Raw genomic sequence first — 15,342 nt, forward strand, 5'->3', positions numbered from 1 at the left:
TTGCATTCATATAGGTCTTTCGCATAGGATAATATCTCATAGCTCTGTACAGTGGCAGGATTGGACACCAACAAGGGAGAAGGGGGAGGGGAAGTTGCCTTGGGACGTACTCCCGATGTGAAAGGCACTCTATAAATGGAATCTTGTTGTTGTTGTTTTTGTTATTGAAGAGGTAGGTTTTCAAGTGGGATTTACATATAGATAAGGGGAGAGATGGAGGGATTGAGGGATTGAGGCAGGGAGTTCCAGAGATTAGAGGCGTAGTGTCTGAAGGCATGGCCATTGATGGAAGTGTTGGGGACATGCAATAGGCCTGGTTTTGCTCAGTGAAGGAGGGAGAGAAGTGAGTTATTTGTAGGTGAGAATGAGGGTCTTGAAGTCGATCTGTCCAGAGGCAGGGAGCTGGTGAAGGCTGGCGACAATTGAATCATAAACATTTCCAGAACAGAAGAAGGCCACTACACTTTTACCTGTGACACCCTGCTTTTTCTGTTGCTCCTCTCAATCAAGGCTAATTCTCCAGGTCAGGGTCATCCATTATTGAAGGTGACGTCCATCAGATTAAACATTTAAACAAAGTCCCATTCCAGGTAGATGTTAGAGATTCCACGACATTATTCAAGGAAGAGAATTTCACCCTGTGTCATAGAGTCACAGAAGGAAGCCCATCTGTGCCAGCTGTTTAAAAGAGCTATCCAACTAGTCCCTCTCAACCGCTCTTACCCCATAGCCCTGCAAATTTTTCGTGACCGACAATCATTCACTTCATTGCTGTTTCTGGGATCTCACTGTGTGCCAATTGACTGCCATATTTGCCTACAAATAACACAGACACTAGAGTTCAGAGCAATTCCCTGTGAAACGCTTTGAGACCTTTTCGGCGCAATATCAAATACAAGAATTATTTTTGTTGCCTATTGATGATAGTTATTGATGGAGTTGAAATTTATCGTTCGGATTTCTGAGAACGAGTTCAACCCAAACATCCATCCCATTGCTTTAAACAAACACATGTAGCAATCATCTGGCTCTGTGAGATGAACTAACCCACTACATAATTTATGAAACCTGCCAGACAGTAATATTCATTTCTTACCATCAGCTCTATTGAGCTGCGCTGTAAATGAGATATCAAAATGTGACTTAAAAAGTATTCTCTTCGTAGGTTAGCAAGTAATGTGTAAATTACCCTGAGTGATGTATGCAAATTAGCCGGTGTTTCTGAAGGAGAGGCAGGATTTATTACACGTGCCCGACGCTGATTATGGAGCAGGCCATTTAGATAAGATTCAAATCTGGTGTCGTGCAGCAGAAGGCTCGTCCCAACTGTAGACAAGTATAAATGGACAAATGAGTGTGTTCCATAAAGCAAGCTCCGCAGCACTGTTAAGTAATGTGGTCTGCCTGAATATCTATTTACTCATCAAACACTGGGCCGGAACGTCACGGGATATTTAATGGCTGCTTGAAAAGGCAGACAAGACCTTGATTTAACGTCTGATCCAAAGGACGTCAGCTCTGACAAGACAGCGCACCCCCAACACTATGCTGGTGAGTTCACTGAATCTCAAACAAGGTTTCCAGCAGAAATCATCATTCACACTTTGCATTGTAAATGTTTTTGGCATTTACAAGCCAGTTACTAGGTTACAGGATGTCATACAGCACTGTTAATACTGTTAATACCTGCGTATAGAAATGCTTCCTGAAGGAATATTAACATTTAAGATATTAATCCTGATGGAATTATAGGGAGAATGTCAATTAATCTTATTTCGTCCACGAAACAGCCTTGAATTAACACCAGCACCTCTGCTCCTCCTCTTCTCCTTGTACGATATTCTTCATAAAGTTATTATTATTATTATTATTATTACAGGCAGAACAAACAGAGGGAGGATTCCGTGGCTGTGTGGGTTTGTGGAGGGCAGGGCACGATACCTCAATAACAATGAGATCTCCTTGTAAAGATACTTCACGTCTCACCCGATAGCTTATGTAAGACCAAAGCATAACTTTCAGCTTTGCTGACGTGCTGGATTTTTAAACCTCCTTCACACTGTTGACTTTCACATAACATCCTTCAGCTGAGAGAATGCATTGCTTCGTACACCGTATGAGAGCTCTGAGAGCAGAAGCAGACAAAGGCTAGACCACACCTAGAGTACTGAATAAGGCTCTGGTCACCATGACACAAGACAACAAGGTTGATCCTCAGTGCTAGAGGAATCAGCTATAAGCAATTAGACAAGGTAGGACTCCTTAGTCTTGAAAAAAGACAATTCAGAGGGGACCTTATAAAGGGGAATAAAATGTCAAATAGGGTTGAAAAAGTAAATCCAGCTCAAAACTGAGGACATGAGTTTTGAAGGTCCATTTCAGGACAGACACCAGGAGGTTTATTCAAAAAGTAATTTGCTTTTGTCAGAAACACGTTGCCTGGAAGGATGGTTGAGGCCAGCACACACCACACAATGTGCTATTGAGCCATATAGACCTGAGGTCTGAAATTCGCCTTAGGTTTGGCCTGTGAGTCAATTATGCCTTGAAATTTAAGATTCCCTAAAATGCTAAGAAAGAAGTCCAAGTTTAGACTCAGATGGAATTTCTCTCCCAAGTGTTCATTCATATCATATCTTGAACAATATTATGTGAATGAAGCCTCGGGGGAGAAATTCCATATGAGTCTAGATTTGGACTTATCCATGTTCTCCACTTGGTTGGAAGCAGTCAGATAATTACTGCCGGTAGGTCCAGAGAAATAGCTATCTTCCCGATCTGATTGTTTTATTGTCCTGTTGTAGTCATTGTTCCTCTCCCAAAGGTACAAACTCAACCTGGCCCATAGGCAGGCACTAGCCATCTTCGGCAGCCAAGTGGTCATCTTTCATCTGTGAGCCCAGGCGGTCAGTGTTGGAAAGGCTGTTCGAGCATGGAGAGTGAATCACAGCCAAGCCTGATCTTGTCCTACCCTAACCTCAAATCAATGCATCAGCTGCAATAAAAATCAGCTCTGAACTGCAGCCAGTTCCAAGAAAACTTCTAAAAAATGTGTTAAAAACAATTTTGTTCAAAGCTTTTACATGCTTTTACATGGGTTAAATAATAATAATAATCCTTGCATTTGATATAGCACCTAATCACGGCATTGAGACGTCTCAAAAGGATATAATGTAAAGTAGATTGATTGTGTGTTTTGTGAGCAAACCAAGGCAGCCAGTTTGCGCCCAGCAGTGTCCCACAAACAGTCATGAAGTGAGTGATCAATTTTGTTTGGAGGCTTGTCGGTAGGACATCCGGAGAAAATACCTTCTCTTTTCAAATGGTGCCATGGGATGTTTAACAATTTCAGAGACCAAAGCAAAAATAAAGAGACAAATGTGGGAAGAGAGTACATATTCCATTCATTTGTCCAACTGTATCCATCTGTATCTTCCCAAGCAGCTACAGTTCCTACCTCCCTATTAATCCTCAATGGATTCTGCCACTTTTGGAGTGGTATGGTCCATGTTAAGAAATATTCCCTGATCTAACTTCTAACTCTCCTAACTCTAAGATCAAGTCCCCCTTGTTTTGAATCCCCCCATCAGATATGGAAAATAATGAAGGGAATTGACAAGCTAAGAAGCCCACTATCTACTGACTTGTCAATTCCCTTCGTTAATTTAGACACCTCTAAACAACGTAACTGAAATGGAAGAGTTATTATTTTGTGATAGAAATCAACAGGAGTCTCACCGATGGACCCTAAGGGTATAGAATGCTATGGGGTTAGGGAGAAAATAGAAGTTAACAATGAAATGCTCATTAAAAGCACAGGAGAGCTTGAATATTTATAATACCACGGGATCAGGTGGAATGCAAAAAAGAAGTCCTTGAAGAGAGGAAAATAGCAATGGAAGGAACTTTGATTAAAATGTTCCACACTTCATTGGGCACAGATAGAGGCAGAGAGATTGGAGAATAGTTCATGGGATATCCAATCTCTTAGAAAGTCACAAGTATATCCCTGGGAACGGAATAGTTTTTTTTTTAGCTTGACGTGCGTTATAGGAAAACATCGGAATAATAATGAAGGAAATAATTTGTGCATGGTTAACCCTTGAAGTGTCAGGGTTCATGGTTCACTCCCTGAGTTGGGGGGTGGATGTTCTGCACGTTTCATAATGTTCCCAAGACAACAGGTTCAAAAGCCAACCTGTCCACCCCAACCCAGGAGGGTGATGGCCCAGCCTGAGCTAGTAAATTCAGGAGAGAATGTAATGGGAAAAAGTGCAAAGGGAAGGAAAAAGTAAAAGATGGTGCCTCTGCAGGCTGGTAATTGGCTGTAAGCAGTTCCTTTGCACTGTGGGGGAGTCTCATGAAACATTAATGACTATTGCAATGTGCCAAGTTTTCAAATGCAGCGGACAGACTTAAACTGGTTGAACCCACACCACTTCCTGCCAGTTATTAACTCTAGGGAAACGTCAGCTCACAATTGCAACATGTGGCGGTTTTATAGTCTCGAACAGCATGCCGTTACTGAGCCAGCCCGGGATAAAGGTGTCAATGGCAGTAAGGCACACACTACATTACAAACCTATTCGTTCTCTCCCCACACTGCTTCCAGCATCCTGCCAGGCAGCACTGCGAGCCCCAGCAAAATACAAGTCTTTTCTCACTTGGCAAATCTGTAACTGAAGCACTTTGGGACATCCTCCTGGCTTGAAAGGCAGTGTATACATGTAAATTGATGTTGGTAAGTGTGGTAGGCCCCAGTTTTGCTCTTGCTCCTCATCACATTGTGGAGCTCTGCGGCGTATTGGGTAGAGCACTTACCTCGCAAGCGAGAGGACCTGGGTTTGATTCCCAGGCGAGGCAAAACCTTAGGCAAGTTCCCTTACTTCCCATGGCTCGGTTTACCTTGCGGTAAGTAGGAACCCGGTTGTTGGTTGATTGGTGGATCACTTTTCCAGCGTAATAATCCCTTAAAAAAATTGTGATAATTTAAAATAAAATAATTTGGTCACTCAGACTGGGATAGTCCACACTGGGATTCAGTGGGAGACAACTGGACGCAGGTGGCTGCCACGTTTTGCTCCCAGATATTTACAGTATATTCCGTGGAGCGCTTTGAGACATCTCAAACACGTTATAAGGCGCTATATCAAATATGTGGATTATTACCTGGGCCAATAGAGAAGTAAGAGAGCACTTTCCCCGCATTTTATGCTACAATAGGTACCTCCAGCTCCAAACCCGCTACAAACAGCCCCTCGGATACTAACCCGTACACACAGTGCTCCAGCCCTCTCGTGTTTGCTTGACGCTGGCTGGAGCGGCTCCCTTTGCGATTGCGAGGCGCAGGGAATTTTGGGATGGGAGGGAAATGGACTTCGCTGGTGAGTGAAACTCGATAGGAAAAGCAGCCGGCTCACACACTGCTGTACTGAGCCACATTCTTGCTAAGTGCTGCATTTTCAGGAAACGTATACCTATAGTTTTAATCCGGGTTGTTTGACTTTTTAGATTGTGCAATACAAAAATATCCAAATATCCCGTGAGGAAGCCAAGGGGCAGCAGGTCTCATTTGCCATCTGTCCCTCAGATAGAATTGTATTCTATCCAGATGTTCTTTATGAAGAAGAGGGGCAGTTGTTTTAATCCGTTTGCTGCCACACAACTGACCATGTTCGCAAATTCACCATTGATGAGCACGTGAAATCTCGGAAACGTTGCGAACACAAGGCAGCGGCAATAAAGAAAAAAAGGTAAAATACTTTTGATATATATCATATTAAATGAAAATGTATCATTGTTTGCCTTCACTTTAATTTTGAAAGAAAATCTTAACTTGTATGATTACAAACGTTAATCTCCCTCCTTTTCGACTGAATTTTAGAAGAACATAAAGCCAACAGCAAACAAAAACAAATAGACAGAACATTTCTAACGACAGATGCATCAGGAAGATTAATTTTTATTTCTTCCTTGGATCTGGTGGATCTGGACCTCAAAGAAAACTTGCTCTGACAACTTGTTTCTCTCGAGCCACTGCATCATCTATGGAGAGGAATGAATTCATATTGGACTTTGTGCGGTGTTTGGACTAGAGCAGACATACTGCTTGAAAAAGCTCCTGCCTCCCAAGAGCTTCTGTGCAAATACAGGGTACAGGGAGGGACTATTCCAACACCATCACAGCTTCGTAATACATAGGATCTTATTCCTGAGGATGAAGCATTTTTGAAGAAACATGTTGAGGGCGTGGATGTGTACTTGTTCCTGGATGAGACCACTGATTGAAACTGACTTTTGCATCTTTTGAAACATGTTATGTTCTGTTTCTGTTCAAGAAAACATTAACCAATTGTTTTTTTCCCAATAATTTATGATGTGTTTAGTTTTTAAAAATGAGAAAAGAGGAAAGTGTAGCTTAGCAGCAAAATGCTTTTCTCTATAGCACCAATCAACCCGTCGCAATTTTCCATAAAATTTAGCAGATTTCTCCGTAACCTTTTGCAAAATCTGCAAAGCGTTCCGCAATTTTCGCAAATAGTTCTGCACTTTTCCAGATTATTGCCCAGATTATTACTATTATCGTTATCATTGCTTCACCCCAAACCTCTTGTGATCATGTTACATCACTTATAATGGTACTCGTTAAGGGCAAGTTATTATAGTGTAGAAACCAGCACATCTCAGCTTGAGGCACATGATTGTTACTTGGGTGAGGGGTGGGATGGTGGGGGAGGGGGGGGCAAGGTGGGGGTCACAATTTCTGGTGCCCAAAACTTCCAAGACAGGAAGTCAGCCCCATCATTCCTCCTGCTCGAGTGGCCTGTGTCTCTGGTGTCTCCGATTATTTGCTCGCAGAAAACAGACTTGAAATTAATAAAATGGCAGCAGCAGGAAATCTCCAAAGATTGCAGCAATTTCTGCAAAATGGAATCATTTTATTCAATTGCTTTCAGCCCTTTGAGCGAACTAATTCAGAATGAAGAGCTGCCCAGAGGCTTTGATCAGTGGAGTACAGACAGACATAAGTGTGTGCGTGTAGCCAGCATCAAATCAGCTTTCTTCCCGGCAGATCTAGTTTCCAATCCCCTTCCGAGGAGCATGTCTGCTCTCCACATACTGACATTCCCCCTGAACATTTTGGCTTAAGATTGTGGAAAATTCTTCAACGTGGTCTTCACTTGGAAGCCAAAAATTTTCTTAGTTTTGAAAAAGAAACAGCCGGAAGTTTGTGGGTTCGGGCCCCACTTCCGGAACTCACATAGTCTAAGATGACACTCCAATGCAGTGCTGGGGGTGGTGGGGGGGGGAAGGGAGGTTGCGTTGTTGGAGGTGACGTTCTTTAGGTGAGACGTTAAACCGAGGTCCCGGCTGCCTGTTCAGGAGGACGTTAACGATCTCATGGTACCATGAAAAGTGAAGGAAGTTTCTCCCGGTATCCTACCAACAATTCTCCAGATAAAATTAGTCATTCACTTCATGACTGCTTGTGGGACAATGCTGTGTGCAATTGGACTGTTATGTTTGCCCACAAATATAGTCATTCCATTTCACAGTGGAAAATCCTGTGAAACACTTTGAGACATCCTACTGACGCGAAAGGCCTGGATCAAATGTAATATACTAATTTATTTGTTTTTTTGGTCTGAGCCTCAACAGCCACTTGCGACAAAGTGTTCCATGTTACAAAATATCCCTTCTGCCAGAAAAACCTCCTTCTAACTTTCCCCTTAGCTCTTCCAGTAACAGTGTGGAGCTTACTTTGTTTGAACTCACAAACCAGCAGGAATAATGTTTCACTATTTATCCTCTAAAAACCTTTCAGAGTTATTAGACAGAACAGAATATACCATCACTGAGAAGTGCTAACATTTTGCTGCCCTCTTTAAAATGGGATTCATTGTTCTTTATGTAAGTCCTTCAAGTGTCTCATTAAGCACTGAATGAAGATGGTTTCTAGTGACTGGCAGCATTAGCACAACTTCAGGGCAGTGCTGAAAACCTGCAGCTGCTACTTTTATTAAATTCTGAAATTTTATGCTTAGAGGAATTGTATACAGGTTGAATAATATTAACCCATGGTCGCTTCTCACATAGAATATATTTTTTTCAAATTGGATCTCATAATACTTGCAATTGTTATTTTAAAAGAATACACAGCTAATCAAAGACAGTTTTTGTGGAAAGCGATTGCATTTTTTTAAAATAAGTGGCCGGGCAGACAGGTGTCAGCCTGGCTTAGTTAGTAGCCCTCTTGTCCGTCAAAAAGTCAAAAAGTCCCATCGTAGGACTTTGAGCTCACAGTCGAGGATGACACTCCAAGGCAGTGGTGGGGGAGCTCTGAATTGTCAGACAGAGATGCCAGAATAAGTCACACCTGCCTGCACAGGTAGACAATCTCAGGTTTAGATGGTGGGGTATCAGATTGTCATCTGCCCAGCTGAGCGATACCCCAGCAGTGCTGTGTGTGATAGAGGGTGACAGAAGTATGGGTGTTTGACAATGGCCCATTCCCCTCAGTTTTGTCACACCCTGAACTCTGCAAAGCTATATTATCACTCATTCCTCTGCTCATTCAATGTTTATTTGCCGTTCCCAGAGTCACAAGCTGGAGGTTACACACAGACCACGATACAATCTGCAAGTCTTGCTGCAGGTTCAGCAGCCATCTCGGGGGCGGGAGATAGACCTCTTCATAATGTACCGGGGAGAATGAGAGGCACCCTTTCCATTCGGAGCAGAGGAGGTTGAGAGGTGGCATGATGTTTAAGAAAATGAAACCAGCGCCTTTCCTGACGTGAAAGACACTATACAAATGTAATTTGTTGTTGTAGCAGTCTCAGGGGACAAGTAGTGAGGAACAATTTCCACTGGTAGGTGATTTAAGGACGAGAGGCTATGAATTTAAAAATTTAACTAGGAGCGTGAAAGGGGAAGATAGAGGAACAATTCTCTCAGAGGGATTATGGAATGCCAGAGGTGGCTGTCGGATCTGAGCTGGTAATGTAGGAAAAGTCCCACTTAACACCTGTGTCCTGATAAGAAGATTAGTGTCTTACTAGGAAAATGTAAATTTGCTTGTCTTTGTTGAAGTAGCAAACACTAAGAGGAATTCAGTAGGTTGAATGACCTCCTTGTGATAGATTCCTGTGACTCTGGGTCAGTTTGCAAGCGACATCAAATATCTCTTTGGAATTAATACTGATATTTTTAATAATAATCTTTGCATTTGATATGGTGTCCATAACACTGAACCATTCAAAATGCCATAACTTCCATGAAATGTATAACCTTGTAGATGAATGAAGCAGCCAAATCGTGTACACCAACGTAACATAAACAGATAGAAAGTGAGTGACGATTTCTTTGTATGGGGGATTGCTGGCCAGGACACCAATTCCTATCACTTTTTCAATACTGGCATATGGCTTTATGTGGTTCTAATGTCATCTTGAATAGGCAGATGGGATCTCGGTTTAACAATATATCTAAAATACAGATAATACAGCAATCTTCTGGAATGTCAGCCTTGGCCATGCGTTTCAAAGTGCCAACGGGGAACGAGACCCAGATTTAAGAGCAAGTCAACATAATAAATCCTTGCATTTGATATAGCGCCTTTCATGTCTCAAAAAACTTCCCAGGATTTACTGTTAAGTGTAATGACTGTGTATTTTGTAGACGAACACAGCAGCCAATTTGCACACAGCAATGTTCCATAAACAACCATAAAGTGAATGACCAACTTTTTATAATTGGGGAATTGTTAGCCAAGACACTGGGTCAAACTGGCTGATCTTCTAACCTAATTCCATTTACCCGCCCTATCCCCATATCCCTTAATCCCTTAATTCTAGAGGATAGAGGGATTAAGGGATATGGGGATGGGGCAGGTAAACGGAATTAGGTTAGAAGATCAGCCATGATCTTATTAAATGGCGGGGCAGGCTCGAGAGGCCGAATGGCCTATTCCTGCTCCTGTGTCTTATGGTCTTATGATCTTATGGTCTTGTGGAGCTCAATGGTTAGAGCACTCGCTTTGCAAGCAAGTAGACCTGGGTTCGATTTCTGGCAGGGTGAAACCTTGGGCAAGTTTCCTTACTCCACACACCTGATAATAATCCCTCAAAAAAATAATAAATTGGTCATTTCAATCCACGACTGTTTGTGGGACGCCGCTGTGCACAATTGGCTGCCGCATTTCATCCACATATATACGGTCAATTCACTTTACAGTCTATTCTGTGAAGCGCTTTGAGACGTCGAGAAGATGTGAAAAGCGCTATATCAAATGCAAGGATTATTATTAGTATTATTATTATTATTAAACTGCCTTCTCTTTTTGAGCAGTGCCACGGGATCTAAATAATATCACTGCATCTTCCTGGATAGTTTGGCCCTTTAAGAAGTAATGCCGTACGACATAGGTACTATGCTACGGACCGCTTTTTGTCCAATCTGCCCAGGTTGGTATTCTTTTCCAGCGGTGCCAAAAATAATCAAGTCTCTGTCTCACTGTGAGCTGCCTGTGATTGCAATGAAAGGTAAGCGAAGTTAAAAAAAAAAGACTAAAGATTTTGCTGTGTATCCAATCTATCCACTCCCCTGGAGCTTTAATGACTTCTTTCTCCAGCCATTTCTTATGTGTCTTAAAAAGTGTCTCACTCAGACCTCTCCTGTGCTCATCTGGAACTCAGTGAGAGGATAGGAAGAAGGTGAACTCGCCCCCACCCTCTGGTGGCTGCTTCTTCTCACTGCACCTGCCCCCGAGCAATTTTATTTTCGAGCGAGGTTATTAACAGTGATCGTGATACTTGCATTTGATACCGGGGTCTATGAAGTGAAAAGCATCTGCAAGCGCTTCACTGGAAACTGCCATCATCGACAACATGTGGGTGTTTGTAAGCAACACAGCCGTTGTGTGTATCGTTCCAGGAATTCAAAGCCTTATTATTTTTCTCTCCGGGGGAATTGTTGGGCCAGGATACGGGGAAAAACTCGCCTCTCGTTTCAAATAGTGTCACGGGATCTTTACCATCCACCTGAAAAGGCAAACCTCTGACTACTCCCCAGTGCCACACTGGAGTATCAGCCTAGACAATAAGTTGTTGGACAGGATTCCTGGTGTTCTGACCAACAACCCTCTAGAATCACCTCTTGTCTATTTGCGTGACTTGGTTGGGTGCAATTAGTTATTGTGTTTACCTACAAATACTCCATTAATGCATTCAACAATTGTGAAGTGCATTGCGGTGTTTTGACACAATCAGATGCGATACAAATGCAAGTTCTCTCTCTAGCATTGAATAGAAGAGCAGTCACCAGCTCCTGTGATTGTAGGAATAAATCATTCTCACATTTGTACAGCATCTTATTATGTTACCGAGCGTCACAAAGTGTTCCACGGGATTTTACTATGTGGCGTAATGGGCATTTTGTAGGCAAACTCAGCAGCCAGTTTGCACACAGCAATGTTGCACAAACAGTCATGAATTGAATTAATAATTTTATCTGGGGAGGGGGGGGAGGGGGGCTAGTTGGCCAGACTAGAGCTGAGAAGCACCAGAAGATTTAGACTCGCTTTTCACAGGCTCCATCCATTCGACGTGATCACATTTTAATAGAATGTATGCGCCGACATAAATATATTGGCAAACCCATTATTTCCTCGTTCATGATGTACATTGGCTATTGTCAAGATAACACTCAGTGAGGGGAGAGGAGTGGTGCTTAAACTGAACAAGGCATCAGGGAAAATCAATATCAATATTCTTGGGACTAATACATGAGGTAATTTACAATAAATACTGGAGCAAAGAAATTGCTGTATCTGCGCATCATGCATCAGGACTTTAGACTCACATCGTCTAGACTGATACTCCAGTGCAGAGCTGGGGTTCTGCTACATTGTTGGCGGTGCTGCTAAACCAAGGAAGGAATCGTGTACCGAAGGCACGGTCATGGTGGAAGGTCTTGAGATGGGTCTTGAAGGAGGCAAGGGAGAGGACAAGGCCTAGGGGCTCCAGGATGGAGTTCTGATGAGCAGAGGCAGAAAGGCTGAAGACCCCACTGCCGATGGTGGGGCGGGCAGGGCAGAGGATGTGGAGCAGGCCAGTGCCGTCGAGCAGAGGGAATGGATAGGTTGGTAAAGGTGTAGCAGGTTGTAGAAGTAGTGGGGAGCAAGACCATGGAGGGCTTTAAAGGTGAGAATGAGGATGTTGGACTCGATCCTCTGGGGAATGGGGAGCCAGTGAAGTCGGTCAAAAGGGACGATAGGGTCACAGAGTTGGTACAGGAGAGGACACAAGCTGCAGAGTTCTGAATAACCTGCAGCTGGTGGAGGGAAGTGTTGGGAAGTCCGGCGAGCAAGGAGTTAGCAGACTGAGAGCAGACTGTGAGTTGGACAGGGCAAGACTCTGACTCTAAGACATGGAGATTTGATGGCCTCCGCATATGGGGATCGGCTCAGAGCCTGAAGTGAGTAGTAGCAAAGGAACAAATGATGTGTAAGCACTCTGGGATGCTATCCTGCGTGAGACGCGCTATATAAATGCATGTTGTTGTTGCTGTTGTTGTTTGTATATCCCAGAAACAGGAGTAAGGAATGAGGTCACTCAGCTGTGGCAGGTTACTCCCTTAATTTAAGCGTAGACTGGGGGGTACTGACTGCTACCTGCCACTTACAGGCTCGCTGCATGCCTTTCTCTTCTTTGGCAGCGAGAAGCCTCATCAGTGATACAATCTGTCACCAGGAGAAGAAAAATCTATACTCAGACTCCAATGAAAACAGACGGCAGATTGCCTGCACCTTGAAACCTCTTCTCAGAGGAAACAAGGCTCTGAGATTTTTGGAAACCAAACCTGACCCATTTCCAGTGACAATCTCCGCAGCAGCAGCTCCCGTGACACAGAATCACGGCTCAGGCAGATATTTAAAGAATGCAAACGACGTTACTTACATTATTATTTCCTGTGATTAACCCTGAGGGGAGAATTGGGTGATATTGTTGTATGTTCTCGGCTGTCCTTTCCATGTTCCATCCTGGAGCTGAAAAGAATGGAGAAGATTGTACAGCGATAGAGACTTTCATTGAAGATAGCATGTTGAAGTGATTTAAATGGACGGTGTAGGATGCTGATGAAGGTTTGAAGGGAGGCAGTGGTGTGGTGGGAGGGTTTGGGGGGAGTAAGGGCAAGTGACCGATGACATAGGTAGGGTTTCAGAGGAGTCTTATACTCAGTTTTCTCTCTCCTCTCTCTCTCTCTCTTGGCAGAAAATCCCATCTAGTCTTCCCCGTGGGAGATCATTCTGTCTTGAGATGTTAGAAGCAGAGTTCATAGTGGGTTTCAACAACAACAATGTCTTGTAGCATTTCAACAGGGAAGCAGGCAGGGAAGTTAGGGAAGGGGCATGTGGCTATAGGGCAGTGGCATTTAAAGTAGTCCAGACACGATGGGCCCCCATCTGTGCTGTAAATCTGTAAATCTCTCCAATTCTATACGATGGTGCAGAAATTCAATCTTAATTTGGAAATTAAAGAGAGAAATAAACAGGCTTCCAAATCAAGAAGTTTCCACTAATCTGTGCGATATTAATTAAATCTTTAGCCTAAATGGCCTTACAGGTTAAGACCAGGTGGAATTGAGGGCTCCAGAGAGCGGTGGAGAAAATTGATTGGCAAGTCCTTTGTATTGGTTTGCTTGTTCTCTTTATTTATTTGCTTCCTTTCGTTCTCTATTGGAACCCTGATGTGGAGATTAGATTGATATGTGTTGTCTTCAGCTACAATGCTCAGACTCTGAAAAAAAATTACATTTGTAAAGCGCCTTTCACGTTAGGAGGAAGTCCCAAGGCGCTGGACAGACAGAGTTATGGACCCGAGCTGAGGGTTGAGATGGGGGAGGGTGGAGAGCAGGGGGGGAAGCAGAGAGATCAAAAGCACGCTCGAAGAGTAGGGTCTTGGGGTGGGTCTTGAAGGTGACGAGGGAGGGGGCAAGACGGAGGGATTGCGGGGTGGCGTTCCAGAGGGTGGGTGCAGAGTGGCGGAAAGCCCGCCCGCCAATAGTGAGATGCATCAAGGTGATTTGCGCGAGTAGGAGATGGTTCAGGAAGAGAGGGGAGCGAGGGAATTGAGAGTGGAGGAGAGAGAGTTGTGGAGAAGGGTGACCGAGGAGGATAGGTCATTGCGGGAGGAAGCCCAGAAGGAAATGAGTTCAGATGACTCCAAGGCAGCCAAAGGGAGGGGTGGGGGGAGATTTTTTCCAGGGGTGGTATGAGATGGAGGTGAGTTGGGTGGAGGTGGGGAGAGGGATTGAGGAGTTAAGGGAGATGAAGTGATGGTCCGAGATCGCTTCGTCAATGATGGTGAGGTCTGAGATAGTGAGGCCCCGAGTGATCACCAGTTCGAGGGGATGACCACAGACATGGGTGGCGGAGTGGATGTGGAGGGAGAGATTGAGGGAGAAGATTAGGGCGGAAAAATCAGCAGAGATAGAGCAGGAGGGGTGAAGTGAAGGTTGAAATTGTCTAGGATGAGAAGGTGTTTGGAGCAAAGGGAGAGAGAAGATAGGAGGGTGGAGATGTCAGGGATGAAGGTGGGGGAGGGCTTGAGGGGGGCAGTAGATAAGGAGAATTTTGAGGGAAATGTTGGAGGGGGTGATAGAGGGTAAAGTGCTCAAAAGAGGGGAAGGTTCCAGAGGAGTAAGGGAATAGACCGAGCGGGGACCGGGAGTTGAGAGTCACACCGCCACCATGGCGGTTAGGTCGAGGGGTATGATGGAAGGTGTAGCCGGGTGGTGTGGCTCAGTCAGGGGAAAGTTGTCACCTGGAGTGATCCAGGTTTCAGTGAGGATGACACACACGGAGAGTCATCACCACCCTTATTGGTATCCAAACCGGCTGAGAGTTCCTCATATGTCACCCACACACGGAAATATCTGTGTCTGGAATGCAATGCGCACTCTCTCCCCTGAGGGATACATCCTGCTTATCCAATGCCTAATTCAGGATTGTATTAGGAGCACATTGACCAGAGCCAAGGCTCGAGTGTGTGATATTTGACAATATCTGTTTTAGTCAAATTACTTTCTCAGCAGCTTTCAGCAAACCTTTGCTGCCTGCAATAATCGCCAGAGAAATGCCACAGAACAGGTTGAGCCCTATTTTCCTCATTAATTATTATCCCTGACTTTTACAGGCTGCACTTTAATGGCTCGCAACGTACCCATCTATATAAGAGGATTAGATTCACAGAGAAATCTTGGAAAGTGAATTTAGTTAATAAAAGCATTATGGTGAGCAGGTAATGGTTCACAGACTCGCTTTGATTTGATAAATCTTAC

The sequence above is a fragment of the Callorhinchus milii genome, unplaced genomic scaffold (genome assembly GCF_018977255.1).
Source record: "Callorhinchus milii isolate IMCB2004 unplaced genomic scaffold, IMCB_Cmil_1.0 Scaffold16, whole genome shotgun sequence".
NCBI lineage: Eukaryota > Metazoa > Chordata > Chondrichthyes > Chimaeriformes > Callorhinchidae > Callorhinchus > Callorhinchus milii.